This window comes from Microcaecilia unicolor, chromosome 3 (assembly GCF_901765095.1).
Source record: "Microcaecilia unicolor chromosome 3, aMicUni1.1, whole genome shotgun sequence".
NCBI lineage: Eukaryota > Metazoa > Chordata > Amphibia > Gymnophiona > Siphonopidae > Microcaecilia > Microcaecilia unicolor.
The window spans coordinates 67,923,843-67,940,705 of NC_044033.1; the positions used below are offsets into that span (position 1 = coordinate 67,923,843).

At 44.7% G+C, this 16,863-nt stretch overlaps 1 protein-coding gene across 1 annotated transcript in view; it reads left to right on the forward strand.

Moving 5' to 3' along the window:
* The window catches only part of GPATCH2 (G-patch domain containing 2), a 335,139-nt gene that overhangs the window by 231,441 nt on the left and 86,835 nt on the right, over positions 1–16,863 (forward strand). The window lies entirely within an intron of this gene.

The window sequence follows — 16,863 nt, forward strand, 5'->3', positions numbered from 1 at the left end:
ACCTCCTTCAAATTTTATTCAGGTAACTTTTCACAAAGAGAAAACTTCCTTTGACTTAGCTTTAAATGCTGGATGGTCTCACGTCTTTACTCTTGTCTCCCGACGGGGACACATTTTGCTCCACCGCTTTCTCAAGGGAGGGATATAGACGTGCTAGTGTATCTCTCTCTGTACAGCAGGACCAACCACAACAAGATGATACCACAACAAAATAAGAGCATGTAAATGATCATGTGCTTGCATTTCAGTTTATAGTTTAGTTAATTACATTTCAATTTCTGTTTGGTTAATTTTGTCTGAAAAGTTTATATTCAGAACTATTTCTTTATTAACCTTTCCTTATATTCTTCTTTTCCCCTTTCCTTCTGGAAAAAGATTGCCCAAGCAAGCGTGGTTATTGTCCAGTGTTCATTGTACTGTACAAGCTATGCATGAGAATTCTGAGATTGCAGTATGAGCATTTGAAGCCACTTCTAAGTTTCCTACCGAAACTGATATATGGTGATGAATTACAATGAGACAGATTAAAGCAGTGCATTCCAAACTTTTCTCCACTATGATCCCATTCTATGACTTAAAATTTCATGTGAATCCAGCTGATGATGAAAACAAAATAGCAAACACTCACTTTTACAATCCTTTCCTCCTCTCCCCACTTATCCTAATTGTGAAAACAGCAGCAGCGGTGGTGGCAATAATAGCAGCAGTCAGCACAGGACCCTGGGTATCAGTGTGCACTCACAAACCCTAGTGCTCTACATGGGTTTCCAGCTCAACAAAAAGCCCCCACGGGAGTAGGGGGCAGGGCCTGTAAACATTCACTGGCTCACAGGTCCCATGCTGACGCCTACTACAGGGCTTAGGTCACAACTGAAGTCTAAAAGGAGGGACAGCGCTGCTGTTTCTGTGATAGTATCTGCCGATTATGTGACCCAGTTTGGGAACCAATGGATAAGAGAGTAGATTCACATGGATTAGGTCTCCAGCTGAAATTGAAAAGGGTGAATTAACTCCTCGGAATCACCAGCCCTGCAAAGTGATTTTTAAAGGGAAACTCCCTGTGGAGTTCCCTTTAAAGATCTGCTTGCTGCTGATCCCATGGCAGTCTTGTTCCCTATATATTTTGCAAGTTCAAGGCATTCGGGGGAAGAACTTCCAGGATTTTTTCCCCCCAAATCATTTTTATTAGTGGCAGAAGCAGAATACAACTCAATCAATAATATATACAGGAGAAAAAGATGTCAAAGTGCTTCCAGTACAATAGAACAGAGCTGCACCCACAACAGAAAATGTCATCAGAACTCAGCTTGGCTTTGAAAGCCTGTTGTGGACAAATATGTGGATGCATAAGCATTTTATATTGTAATTCTCAAAGGACACTGTTAGAAGTCAAAGTGCGAGTGCTCTACAAGCAGGGCTTAAACTGGCTGGCGTCAACAGGCTTGCCCAGGTCCCTACTCCAGGCTCTGGACAAGTAGTCATAATTAACATCCTCACACAGCTCCTGAAGACCAATATGATGATGGCACAAATGCACTGGAAGTTGGCTATCCAAATTCAAGGTGGTCGTAAGAGTCTTCCGAACCTCTAAAGACAAACGAGGAGGAGAGATAAAGCCACCAACATAATGTTGAAGTTGTAAGCAAGCAAACAGATCAGTCTTAAGAAAAGGATAATCCCCACTGAGAACAGCAAATGGTTTACATTTCCCACTATCTTGCACAACATGAAATAAATACTGTAATCCCTGCTGCCCCCACACCCAAAAGAAAGATGTAGTCAGACCAGGGGCAAAGTCACCATTACCCTGAATAGGTAACATGGGTGAGATGGAAGGGGATAATTTATGACTTATACAAATTCAGCGCCAAGCCCGGCAGGTGGAAGTATAGAACCAGTGGTCCCCCAACATGGCAGGCAACAAACGAGCCAGGGCATGCAGCACATAGAAGTAATACAGGTGACTTAAACAGGTTTCTACAGGAGTACAAGAAAAATAGGAGGTAAACCTGCAGGATTTTAAAAGAACATCCTGCTTACTGATTCAGCCAGTCAGTCCTACCCCCACCGCCATGCTTTTTCCCTACTGAAGCGGGTGGAACAGTTTTGAAAAGGGTTTTTTCCTTGAGTAAACATTTATTTAACTGTGAAAATGCCTTTGAAAACTGTTCCATGTAAGCAAAAGTAACAAACAACCTAAGCGCATTACTTCCATTCTCCGAGGACAAGCAGGCTGCTTGTTCTCATTGATGGGTGACGTCCACGGCAGCCCCTCCAATCGGAATCTTCACTAGCAAAAGCCTTTGCTAGCCCTCGCGCGCCGAGTCGAGCCGGGCACGGTTGCAGACACAGGTCCGTGAACTTGTATCTGACACCGAGGGTGAGGCCTCGTGGGAAGAAGAGGAGGACATCAGATATTTCTCTGACGAGGAGTCTGAGGGCCTTCCTTCTGATCCCACTCCCTCCCCTGAAAGGCAGCTTTCTCCTCCCGAGAGTCTGTCTTTCGCTTCCTTTGTCCGGGAGATGTCTACGGCCATCCCCTTCCCGGTGGTTGTGGAGGACGAGCCCAGGGCTGAAATGTTTGAGCTCCTGGACTATCCTTCTTCACCTAAGGAAGCGTCCACAGTACCCATGCATCATGTCCTCAAAAAGACATTGCTGGCGAAATGGACCAAGCCTCTAACTAATCCCCACATTCCCAAGAAGATCGAGTCCCAGTACCGGATCCATGGGGACCCAGATCTGATGCGCACTCAGTTGCCTCACGACTCTGGAGTTGTGGATTTGGCCCTAAAGAAGGCCAAGAGTTCTAGGGAGCATGCTTCGGCGCCCCTGGGCAAAGACTCTAAAACCTTGGACTCCTTTGGGAGGAAGGCTTACCATTCCTCTATGCTCGTGGCCAAAATTCAGTCGTACCAGCTCTACACGAGCATCCACATGCGGAACAATGTGCGGCAGTTGGCGGGCTTGGTGGACAAGCTCCCCCCTGAGCAAGCCAAGCCTTTTCAGGAGGTGGTCAGGCAGCTGAAGGCGTGCAGAAAATTCCTGGCCAGAGGGGTGTATGACACCTTTGATGTTGCGTCCAGGGCCGCTGCTCAAGGTGTGGTGATGCGCAGACTCTCATGGCTGCGTGCCTCCGACCTGGAGAATAGAATCCAGCAGCGGATTGCGGACTCGCCTTGCCGTGCGGACAATATTTTTGGAGAAAAAGTCGAACAGGTGGTAGAGCAACTCCACCAGCGGGACACCGCATTCGACAAGTTCTCCCACCGGCAGCCTTCAGCCTCTACCTCTACAGGTAGAAGATTTTTTGGGGGAAGGAAGACTGTTCCCTTCTCTTCTGGTAAGCGTAGGTACAATCCTCCTTCTCGACAGCCTGCGGCCCAGGCTAAGCCCCAGCGCGCTCGCTCTCGTCAGCAGCGTGCGCCTCAGCAAGGCCCCTCGGCTCCCCAGCAAAAGCAAGGGACGAGCTTTTAACTGGCTCCAGCAGAGCATAGCCGACATCCAAGTGTCAGTGCCGGGCGACCTGCCAGTCGGAGGGAGGTTGAAAGCTTTTCACCAAAGGTGGCCTCTCATAACCTCTGATCAGTGGGTTCTTCAAATAGTCCGGCAAGGATACACCCTCAATTTGGCCTCAAAACCTCCAAATTGTCCACCGGGAGCTCAGTCTTACAGCTTCCAGCTCAAGCAGGTACTTGCAGAGGAACTCTCCGCCCTTCTCAGCGCCAATGCGGTCGAGCCCGTGCCATCCGGGCAGGAAGGGCTGGGATTCTATTCCAGGTACTTCCTTGTGGAAAAGAAAACAGGGGGGATGCGTCCCATCCTAGACTTAAGGGCCCTGAACAAATATCTGGTCAAAGAAAAGTTCAGGATGCTTTCCCTGGGCACCCTTCTTCCCATGATTCAGGAAAACGATTGGCTATGCTCTCTGGACTTGAAGGATGCCTACACACACATCCCGATACTGCCAGCTCACAGGCAGTATCTGCGATTTCAGCTGGGCACACGCCACTTCCAGTACTGTGTGCTACCCTTTGGGCTCGCCTCTGCGCCCAGGGTGTTCACAAAGTGCTTGGCTGTAGTAGCAGCGGCACTTCGCAGGCTGGGGGTGCACGTGTTCCCATATCTCGACGATTGGCTGGTGAAGAACACATCCGAGGCAGGAGCCCTGCAGTCCATGCAGATGACTATTCAAATCCTGGAGCTACTGGGGTTTGTGATAAATTATCCAAAGTCCCATCTTCTCCCAGTGCAGAAACTCGAATTCATAGGAGCTCTGCTGGATTCTCGGACGGCTCGCGCCTATCTCCCAGAGGCGAGAGCCAACAACTTGTTGTCCCTCGTCTCGCGGGTGCGAGCGTCACAGCAGATTACAGCTCGGCAGATGTTGAGATTGCTGGGCCACATGGCCTCCACAGTTCATGTGACTCCCATGGCACGCCTTCACATGAGATCTGCCCAATGGACCCTAGCTTCCCAGTGGTTTCAGGCTGCTGGGGATCTAGAAGACGTGATCCACCTGTCCACGAGTTTTCTCAAATCCCTGTATTGGTGGACGATTTGGTCCAATTTGACTCTGGGACGTCCTTTCCAAATTCCTCAGCCACAAAAAGTGCTGACTACGGATGCTTCTCTCCTGGGGTGGGGAGCTCATGTCGATGGGCTTCACACCCAAGGAAGCTGGTCCCTCCAGGAACGCGATCTGCAGATCAATCTCCTGGAGTTACGAGCGGTCTGGAATGCTCTGAAGGCTTTCAGAGATCGGCTGTCCCACCAAATTAACGAAATTCAGACAGACAACCAGGTTGCCATGTATTACATCAACAAGCAGGGGGGCACCGGATCTCGCCCCCTGTGTCAGGAAGCCGTCAGCATGTGGCTCTGGGCTCGCCGTCACAGCATGGTGCTCCAAGCCACATACCTGGCAGGCGTAAACAACAGTCTGGCCGACAGGTTGAGCAGGATTATGCAACCTCACGAGTGGTCGCTCCATTCCCGTGTAGTGCGACAGATCTTCCAGGTGTGGGGCACCCCCTTGGTAGATCTCTTCGCATCTCGAGCCAACCACAAAGTCCCTCAGTTCTGTTCCAGGCTTCAGGCCCACGGCAGACTGGCATCGGATGCCTTCCTCCTGGACTGGGGGGAGGGTCTGCTGTATGCTTATCCTCCCATACCTCTGGTGGGGAAGACTTTGTTGAAACTCAAGCAAGACCGAGGCACCATGATTCTGATTGCTCCTTTTTGGCCGCGTCAGATCTGGTTCCCTCTTCTTCTGGAGTTGTCCTCCGAAGAACCATGGAGATTGGAGTGTTTTCCGACACTCATCACACAGGACGAAGGGGCGCTTCTGCATCCCAACCTCCGGTCTCTGGCTCTCACGGCCTGGATGTTGAGAGCATAGACTTTGCCTCTTTGGGCCTGTCAGAGGGTGTCTCCCGCATCTTGCTTGCTTCCAGGAAAGATTCCACTAAGAGGAGTTACTTCTTTTATGGAGGAGGTTTACCGTCTGGTGTGACAGCAAGGCCCTAGATCCTCGCTCTTGTCCTACACAGACCCTGCTTGCATACCTTCTGCACTTGTCTGAGTCTGGTCTCAAGACCAACTCTGTAAGGGTTCACCATAGTGCAATTAGTGCATACCATTACCGTGTGGAAGGTAAGCCGATCTCAGGACAGCCTTTAGTTGTTCGCTTCATGAGAGGTTTGCTTTTGTCAAAGCCCCCTGTCAAGCCTCCTACAGTGTCATGGGATCTCAATGTCATTCTCACCCAGCTGATGAAACCTCCTTTTGAGCCACTGAACTCCTGCCATCTGAAGTACTTGACCTGGAAGGTCATTTTCTTGGTGGCAGTTACTTCAGCTCGTAGAGTCAATGAGCTGCAGGTCCTGGTAGCCCAGGCCCCTTACACCAAATTTCATCATAACAGAGTAGTCCTCCGCACTCCCCCTAAGTTCTTGCCAAAGGTTGTGTCGGAGTTCCATCTGAACCAGTCGATTGTCTTGCCAACATTCTTTCCCCGTCCTCATTCCTGCCCTGCTGAACATCAGCTGCACACATTGGACTGCAAGAGAGCATTGTCCTTCTATCTGGAGCGGACACAGCCTAACAGACAGTCCGCCCAATTGTTTGTTTCTTTTGATCCCAACAGGAGGGGAGTGGCTGTGGGGAAACGCACCATATCCAATTGGCTAGCAGATTGCATTTCCTTCACTTACGCCCAGGCTGGGCTGGCTCTTGAGGGTCATGTCACAGCTCATAATGTTAGAGTCATGGCAGCGTCGGTAGCCCACTTGAAGTCAGCCACTATTGAAGAGATTTGCAAGGCTGCGACGTGGTCATCTGTCCACACATTCACATCTCATTACTGCCTGCAGCAGGATACCCGACGCGACAGTCGGTTCGGGCAGTCAGTGCTTCAGAATCTGTTCGGGGTTTAGAATCCAACTCCACCCCCCTAGGCCCAATTTTTATTCTGTTCCAGGCTACACTCTCAGTTAGTTGGATAAGTTGTTAGGTCAATCTCAGTTATGTCCTCGCCGTTGCGAGGCCCAATTGACCATGTTTGTTGTTTTGAGTGAGCCTGGGGGCTAGGTATACCCCAGTCGTGAGAACAAGCAGCCTGCTTGTCCTCGGAGAAAGCGAATGCTACATACCTGTAGAAGGTATTCTCCGAGGACAGCAGGCTGATTCTTCTCACAAACCCGGCCGCCTCCCCTTTGGAGTTGTGTCTTCCCTTCTCTTTGTCTTGCTACATATGAGACTGGCCGGCACGAGCCGGTTTTGGGCGGGAAGACGGCCGTGCATGTGCGGTGCGTTTCGGCGCGCGAGGGCTAGCAAAGGCTTTTGCTAGTGAAGATTCCGATTGGAGGGGCTGCCGTGGACGTCACCCATCAGTGAGAACAATCAGCCTGCTGTCCTCGGAGAATACCTTCTACAGGTATGTAGCATTCGCTTTACAGCTGATAGGGATTAATTTATGTGGCCTTCACAAGCAGAAACAGAGAAAATGATGGCATATACAGATGGTAAGGCTTATTTAGCCTTCATGTCCATACCAACTATTAAGGACTTCAATCCCTTCTTCTCCTCAGATATCCACTACGTTTGTCCCCTGCTTTCATGAATAAAAATATGGTCCTTGTCTCCAATACCTCTGCTTGGGGTCCATTCCATGTATCCACAATACATTCCATTAAAAAAAACATTTCCTTAGATTACTCCTGGATCTATCCTCATTCACATTTATCTTTTGCCTTCTTGTTCTGAGCTTCTTTTCACTTGAAAGAGGCTAGCCTCCTGGGCACTTACGATAGAAACATTTAAATACCTCCATAATATATCTCCCCATTCCACCTTTCTTCCAAAGTGTATATATTGAAATCTTTAAATCTGTTCCCATATCCTTTATGATAAAGATCACTAATCATTTTTGTAGCCACTTTCTAGACTTCCATCCTGTTTGTCTTTTGAAGGTGCATTCCCCAGATTTGTACACAGTACACCAAATGAGGTTTTGCCGGTGGCTTAGCCAGAGATACTATTACCTCCTTTTCCCTGCTGAACATTCCTTTCCGTATGTACCCAAGAATCATTCTGGCCTTTGCCATCACTTTTTCTATGTGTTTGGCCACTTTAATACCATCAGGTATGATCATTCCCAGATTCCATTCTTTTATGCACAGTCTTTCGTCTTTCATACTGTACTAAGTTTTAGGAAATTGTGGTTATATGGGGATTTTAATGTCTGTGTGGATGATGGAACTTACCATAAAGCTAGAATTTTCTTAGAACAGTTGTAGTTTTTAGGATTGCATCAATTTATTTGTATTCCTACACATGATAAAATTCATACTTGGGATCTGGTTATTGGACCTGAAGATGGTTTGGATTTTGTTTTACCATGTAGTGTGAAATTGCCATGGTCTGATCATTTCCTCATATGTTTTTTTTTTTTTTTTTATAAAGGGGAAAAGCTGATGTATAGAAAGGGAGCAGGATAGAAATATAATGGATAGAGGACTGACTGATAGATGTCCAATTTTAATCAGGTTTTGGGCTGCCATTTAAGTAATGGTGTCCCTTTCCTTTTCTCAACTTTGATTATAAACTGCTTTTGGCATTACCTCATAACTTATTACATCAAGCAGTCTGTAAACAATAAACTTAGATATTCAGGATGGAAAATTGGAGATGTTAACAGAGAGATGGGAACAGATGTAAAGGGATAACATGGAAGAAGCAGCACCAATGAAAGAAATTAAGAGCAGGAAGGGTGGAAAGAGGTTTAAACCTTCCCTAGAAATTTTATAATTTGAAAGGGGGAAGAAGAGGTTGGAGAGGAAATGGAGGAAAGGAAAAGATGCTGTTAAGAGCCTGGTTTGCAGTTAATTACTTGAAATATATAAAGGAAGAGAAAGGGGGTGATTTTGATTGACGGCTGGTAACTCTTCAAAAGAATTGTTTAATATGGTCAGTGTATTGTAAAAAGGGAATAAGAATGAATGGATTGCAGTCAAGTGAGGTTCTATGAAAAAAAGATAGTTTTGCAGGGGAAAATGATAAGCAGAGTGTGGAAGAAAATGAGGCAAGGGGTTAATGAGTGTAGAAAACACTCAACAAGAAGTATTATGGAAAGAGGAGGAAGTAATGTTAGATTTTACTAGCGTTACCAATCAACAGGTTCAGTCATTACTGTGGAAAACTTTTCCTTACATTTGTAGTTGCATTATTTTATCTTATTGTAAACTGGTCTTGTGTCTACCGGCTCCCTTTCTGCTCTTCCTCTCTGATGGGTTGGTTTTTTCTTTACCTATTATCACAGCATCTGGATGTCCAGAATCTGATATAGAATACCACCGAAACCTGGAATTGCTGCACCTTACATTTACGTGCCACCAGTTGCCTCAGCCATAGAGCCTTATCAATGTGAGAAGGGTGCATATACTCTTAAAAACTACAGCTTTCTCAATTACATTCCCCCCAGAAAGGTAGATTTGAAACTGGCCATCATTCAGAGCCAGACCAGGTTTCTTTACTAATTGTCAAATACATTTTTTGTTTTAATATTGGGAAAGAAGCCCTTCTTAAAAGAGCTTTTAACAATAGTTTGAATTGGCTGTAAAAGACATGCCCCAATTTGCTTTATTAATCTCAAAGGGGATAAATCTAAGCAAACATTTGTAGCTATTGCCCTCACTACAGCTTCCTTTTACCAACTGGTTTGTAAGTGAAGAGAAGAACAAAAATTCTGCCCTACAATGTTGGTTTGTCTTGATACGGTGGATGAGATTCTCATTCTGAATCTAATTCCAAATGAAGAATAGATATTTTATCCCTTACCAATCTAGTAAAATCTTCACTACTAGACAACTTTATTTTATTCTTAGATATATTAATTGCTCCTTTCTGAAGACTTTGGATGAAAGAGAACAATGCCTGCGGGCAATTCTGGGCCCTAGAAATCTTATTAGCATAAAATTCCCTCTTTGCATTTTTAATTTGACAACTGTACTACTTTAAATGTGCACAATAAACTACCTTATCTGGTTCTGTAGCAGACGTTTTCAGTTTAGTCTCCAGCTGATGCTCTTGCCTCCTCATTTTACACAATTCTTTCGTGTACCAGTTTTTAACTGTGTCGCACCTCCCTCTTCAAGGAAACCTGACCCATCATCCAGGCCCCCTAAAAAAATTTGGAAGAGTTACAGTGGTGGAAATAAGTATTTGATCCCTTGCTGATTTTGTAAGTTTGCCCACTGACAAAGACATGAGCAGCCCATAATTGAAGGGTAGGTTATTGGTAACAGTGAGAGATAGCACATCACAAATTAAATCCGGAAAATCACATTGTGGAAAGTATATGAATTTATTTGCATTCTGCAGAGGGAAATAAGTATTTAATCCCTCTGGCAAACAAGACCTAATACTTGGTGGCAAAACCCTTGTTGGCAAGCACAGCGGTCAGACATCTTCTGTAGTTGATGATGAGGTTTGCACACATGTCAGGAGGAATTTTGGTCCACTCCTCTTTGCAGATCATCTCTAAATCATTAAGAGTTCTGGGCTGTCGCTTGGCAACTCGCAGCTTCAGCTCCCTCCATAAGTTTTCAATGGGATTAAGGTCTGGTGACTGGCTAGGCCACTCCATGACCCTAATGTGCTTCTTCCTGAGCCACTCCTTTGTTGCCTTGGCTGTATGTTTTGGGTCATTGTCGTGCTGGAAGACCCAGCCACGACCCATTTTTAAGGCCCTGGCGGAGGGAAGGAGGTTGTCACTCAGAATTGTACGGTACATGGCCCCATCCATTCTCCCATTGATGCGGTGAAGTAGTCCTGTGCCCTTAGCAGAGAAACACCCCCAAAACATAACATTTCCACCTCCATGCTTGACAGTGGGGACGGTGTTCTTTGGGTCATAGGCAGCATTTCTCTTCCTCCAAACACGGCGAGTTGAGTTCATGCCAAAGAGCTCAATTTTTGTCTCATCTGACCACAGCACCTTCTCCCAATCACTCTCGGCATCATCCAGGTGTTCACTGGCAAACTTCAGACGGGCCGTCACATGTGCCTTCCGGAGCAGGGGGACCTTGCGGGCACTGCAGGATTGCAATCCGTTATGTCGTAATGTGTTACCAATGGTTTTCGTGGTGACAGTGGTCCCAGCTGCCTTGAGATCATTGACAAGTTCCCCCCTTGTAGTTGTAGGCTGATTTCTAACCTTCCTCATGATCAAGGATACCCCACGAGGTGAGATTTTGCGTGGAGCCCCAGATCTTTGTCGATTGACAGTCATTTTGTACTTCTTCCATTTTCTTACTATGGCACCAACAGTTGTCTCCTTCTCGCCCAGCGTCTTACTGATGGTTTTGTAGCCCATTCCAGCCTTGTGCAGGTGTATGATCTTGTCCCTGACATCCTTAGACAGCTCCTTGCTCTTGGCCATTTTGTAGAGGTTAGAGTCTGACTGATTCACTGAGTCTGTGGACAGGTGTCTTTCATACAGGTGACCATTGCCGACAGCTGTCTGTTATGCAGGTAACGAGTTGATTTGGAGCATCTACCTGGTCTGTAGGGGCCAGATCTCTTACTGGTTGGTGGGGGATCAAATACATATTTCCCTCTGCAGAATGCAAATAAATTCATATACTTTTCACAATGTGATTTTCCGGATTTAATTTGTGATGTGCTATCTCTCACTGTTACCAATAACCTACCCTTCAATTATGGGCTGCTCATGTCTTTGTCAGTGGGCAAACTTACAAAATCAGCAAGGGATCAAATACTTATTTCCACCACTGTAAGTTCTTGTCTCTGGAACTACAATACTCCTTAGTAACCTTTACTAAGTGGTGTTCTAGGTGTGTTAACATTTTTAACGCGTGTTAACCATGCATGTGCCTACAATATATCCCTATAGGTGCCTACATGGTTAGCGCGCACGCCAAGTGTAGGCGTGCTAAAAAAACGAACGTACCTTAGTAAACAGGGCCCTAAATTAATAATGCATACTGTAAAGAATACCACAAAATGATCAAATGAGCCTACAATCACAGATAAATCTAGTCCAAATGACACCTCTGTATGATCTGGGAAAATAAATAGGACCCAATACATAGGGTCCTTACATTTGCTGTAATCACAGAGATATTAGTGCTACTACTACTACTTATCATTTCTAAAGCGCTACTAGACGTATGCAGCGCTATACATTTGAACATGAAGAGACAGTCCCTGCTCGACAGAGCTTACAATCTAATTAGGACAGACAAACAGGACAAACAAGTGATAAGGGAATATTAAAGTGAGGATGATAAAATAAGGGTTCTGAACAAGTGAATAAGGGTTAGGAGTTAAAAGCAGCATCAAAAAGGTGGGCTTTTAGCTTAGATTTGAAGACGGCCAGAGATGGAGCTTGACGTACCGGCTCAGGAAGTCTATTCCAGGCATATGGTGCAACAAGATAAAAGGAATGGAGTCTTGAGTTAGCAGTAGAGGAGAAGGGTGCAGATAAGAGAGATTTACACAGTGAACGGAGTTCCCGGGGAGGAATGTAGGGAGAGATGTGAGTGGAGAGGTACTGAGGAGCTGCAGAGTGAATGTACTTATAGGTCAGTAAGAGGAGTTTGAACTGTATGTGGAAACAGATAGTGCTGCCACAAAGATCAAATCTATATTAAAATCATGGGTGATGGAAAATAAATAGCTGAAATTAATTGACTGAGGCTTAGTTTTTTTGTTTCAAAATTTAGTTGACTGTCTTTCATGGGACCACAACAAAGTGGTTTACAGTACAACTGATAATTACAGATGTACAAAAAAATATTAACTTACAATAAAAACAACAGAAAATCCAATATAGTTAAAGACAGTATGAATAACAAAATGTACTACTTATCTTTCACTATGCATAGCCGAACACCCATTGTCCCAGCAAACACCACCTCAAAGAACAGACAGCTGGCAGTGGTGAGCAGTTTTTTAAAATGCTCAACCACTGTTCGATTAATTAAACCTGGTTAGTCAGTGCTAGCACATGTCCAAGCTCCAACATTGAATATTAGACTCGGCAGCCTTACCTGGAAATTATTCAGCTACCAATATTCAGTGTATACAGTGGCGTTTCGGGGGACGCTGACACCCGGAGCGGATCGCCGATGCGCCCCGCCCCCCCCCCCCCCCGTGCAGTGCGGACCCCCCCACCCCGGCGAAAGAACTCCCCCCTCCGGGTGCATGCCTCTGGGGGAGTGCCACACGCCGGTCAGCGCCGTTCGTTTCCATGCTCCCTCTGCCCCGGAACAGGTTACTTCCTATTCCAGGGCAGAGGGAGCATGGAAATGAACGACGCTGACCGGCACACGGCACCCCCCCCCCCCCCAGTGGCGTGCACCCGGGGTGGACTGCCCCCACTGCCCCCCCCCCCTTGGTACGCCACTGAGTGTATACTCACAACTAAATCTAGCAGAACTACTATTCCCCATCCTTCCTATGCCATACTCATCCCTATCTCTTTATCTTATCTTCATTACTCCTTCCCATGTATCTCTTTATCTTATCTTCATTACTCATTCCCATGTTAACTCACACATTCTCAAAGCCTTCTATTACTATGTTACATTACAGTTGTAATATTCTCCTGACTCTAACAATTGTAATTCTGTTTACTATGTAAGCTGCATTGTATCTGCTTTTGTGGGAAAGTGTAGGGTATAAATGTAATAAATAAATAAATTTAAGCAGTCCTACTTGTTCAGTTAGCTGAGCAATATATGGCTATTGACATATTGAAGACGGTTTTGTGGCCTATGCTGTATTCATCAAGCAACACAGCAGCTAAAGCTGAGTTTTATTCTTAGTTCAAGATTTTTTCCATATATGTATTGTTTATTGTATTGAAGAGATACTTTATTTGAAAAGTGGCTGATACAGGAAGGTTTCTTATGCTGATGATGAAAGGTTCCAGCCATTAGAGATAGGCTGTAGCTTCATAAGGGTGGTATCACCCGGAAGCTCTTTGAGGCTTTTTCCTTCCTTTTGAACTTTTATTGCTAAAGTATATGGTTCAGATTCTGTTATTGTTTTTGAGACTCAAAAAAATGAACGCCAGAAATGATCAGCACTAAGCGCCAGACTTACACCTGCTGAAACCTGGTATAAATGCTGGTGCCCAAGTTGGTCGCGCTGATCTATTATTCTGTAACAACATGCACGACTTTTCAAAGCGTCCATGCCCCTCCCATGGCCACACTCTTTTTTGAGGTGCACATGTGTAAATCCTAATTAGTGCCAATTAACGTCAATAATTGGTTGTTAGCAGCCAATTTTACTCTTTAATGCTCATTAGCCAATTAAGTTGTGCACACATCTCGGGATCACACCCAAGTTTAGGTGCCCAAACTCTGGGGCCATATATAGAATCCAGGGGTTAATGTTTTCTGAGGATCATTTGGTACATGATAAACCATCAGAAGTAACATAGGTGAATCTCTTCTTAAAGTCAGAAAATAAATCCAATAAATAAATAGGGGCACATATTAGTAGACATTCAGAGGGTAATTCTGTATCAGGGTACCTATTTTTAGGCACCAAGCACATGCCTATTTGGAGCCTGTTCTGTAAAGAAAAGTATGCCCCTACTTTCCTTTGTAGAGTGCTAGTGTACTAGTATTCTATACTAGGCATTGAGGACTAAATTCTATTTATGGCGCCTGAAAATTTGGCGCCAAAAATATTCCAGGCACAGTTTACAGAATACGCCTAACCAGTTTCTAGAATGCCCCTAGTGGCCGTGCCTGCACCTAACTCTAGGAGCATTCATTTTGATGTAAATACCAGAGCCTAAGTTAGGCACAGAGTAGGTGTATTCTGTAACCTTGCATGTAGATGTTCAGAACACCCACAGTCCGCCCATTCCATGCAGCGTGCATTAGAATTTACACATACCATTTTACAGAATATGTCTAGCAAGTTGTACACATGAATTCTAATTAATGCCAGTTAGTGTCAATAATTGCTTGTTCAGTGGCAGTTATTGTCACTGATTGTCTTGTTAAGTAATTAAATTGTGCACGCAATTTTGGTTGCGCTATATGGAATCCAGGGGTGAATGCTTACACCTGCCATAGAGCCAGTATAAATGCTTGCACACATAGGACACAATATTTAAATAAATAAATAAGCTGAGCTTCAAAATTTGTGACCTATATTCAGCCAAACTTCCTCCTCCCCCCCCCCCCCCCATTTACAAAGCCGCACTAGCAGTTGCCAGTGAGGTAATGCCAACACAGCCCATTCACAGGAGTTAGGAGCCTATTGGGTTCTTCTACTAAACCGCAATAAGCCCTTAATACATGTTTTACCACACAGCAGCCACTAGCACAGAGCCACGTAAACGGGCTTTGTATTATTTTCACAGTTAGTAAACTATGCATTAACCCCGGGATTCTGTATATTGCATCTCACTTTCCGTGTGGAAATCGAAGCATATTCCTTTACAGTGTGCATAACTTAATTCATTATCAAGCTAATCAGGCTTGATAATTGAATGTTAACAAGTTTTTATGAGCACTAATTGGCATTAATTAGAATTTATGTGCACTAAGCTTATTCTATAACATGGTGCGCATAAATTCTAAGTTGCATAGTTGAAAAGTGGGCGTGGTTGTGGGAGTTGCCTGGGAGGGTCATGGACATTTCTTTAAAATCTATGCATGTTGTTATAGAATGCACCCACTCCATGCCTAATTTAAGCGTTAGAATTTACACCAGGTTTCAGTTGGCATAATTGACCATGATTAAATTCAGTCGCACATAGCAGCACTCAGTGTATTCTATAACTTACACCTAAATTAAAGCACACTTTATATAATAATCCACTTTGATTTCCGCGCAGAAATCGAGGTGCGATATACAGAATCCAGCCCTAAGTGTGTGTTGTGTGAGGGTGCGTGGCATGAGCATGGAAAGTGTTTGGTAGTCAATGCATTGCACTTACCTCGCACTAACTGCCTGCAGTGTTAACACAAGACCACTTTACACCTCCTAAATAGGAGGTACTAAGTACTTCTGTGTTAACCTGAATGTTAATGCATGACCTGAGTAGAAAAGAGTATGTATATCCCCAATAGGTACTGTGTTAAGAGGCATCTATTGTATGATAAAGTCCCACTTTAAGCCACGGTAACTAAACATTTTACTGCAGTTTAGTAAAAGAGCTACTATACTTTTAGGTGAAAATTCATCTTGATTTAATTGCTTAAAATTTATGCTTATAAATTTAGGCCTATCATTCACTTGCCTAGATTAATGAACCAAATGTATGAGCCTAGTGCTGAAAATCTGTGCTAAATTCCTAAGATCTTTTTCCTCGCCTTAAATCCAGCCGTGTTATTACTCACTGATTACTGTGAGGCAAACTACTGTAGATCACTAACTGGTTCCATACCGAGGGCCCTATTTACTAAGGTGCGTTAGCATATACTTAAGCAATAAAAGCTGGAAAGGAAGGAAAAAGCTTCAGAGTTGCCAGGTGATACCACCCTTATGGCTCCTATAGGGATATTGTAGGCACATACACAGTTAATGCGAGTACATGGTTAACTTGCATTAAAAATACTAATGCACTTATAACGCAACTTAGTAAACAGGGCCCTGAATCAGTACTGCCTCTGCTAAGGGCAAGCTTTGGCCTCACTGCCTCCTCGCTTCCCTATTGGAGGAGTAGTGTGAGAACTGAGAAAAGCTAATTCTGTCTCCTAGCTGGCTCATGCATTGAACTACAGAGGTTGTGTTAGTGATCAGGGCTCAGGTGTGGTTCAGTAAGAATGAAAGGTCTTCAGTAGAGAGGAAGTTAGCAGAAGCAAGTGCTGAGGACAGAAGTGATATGATACTGGCTAAAGTCAATTTCTTATTGCTGATACTAGGAGAATTATTACATATTGCATGATTCTGTGCATCATCATAAATTATGTGCAAAATCCTGCAGGCTCAAAATCTCATAATTCCGTGAGATTGAGCTAAATGCTAGAAGCATCATCACAAGTACTTTACTGTGTGATCCACTGCAGGAACGTGAGTGAAAAGTAATCTTCCATCTTCTTCACCACTTCCTCCCAACTGCTATTGATCAGAATATTCTCAAGCTTCCCTGACTAAGTCTCTGGACCATACCGTTGTGTCCACTCCTATAGGGGAGCGCTATAGCAAATTATTCAGTCCACTCCCTTCACAGACAACCTCAGTTTGTCCTCTTCTGGGAAAAACATACATTGTAATGAAATAGGCCATAGGTTCCTTTGAATAACATATTCATGCAAGTATCTCTTTTTTAGTGATACGTAGTATCGCATCAGGAATTATCTGCAGCCA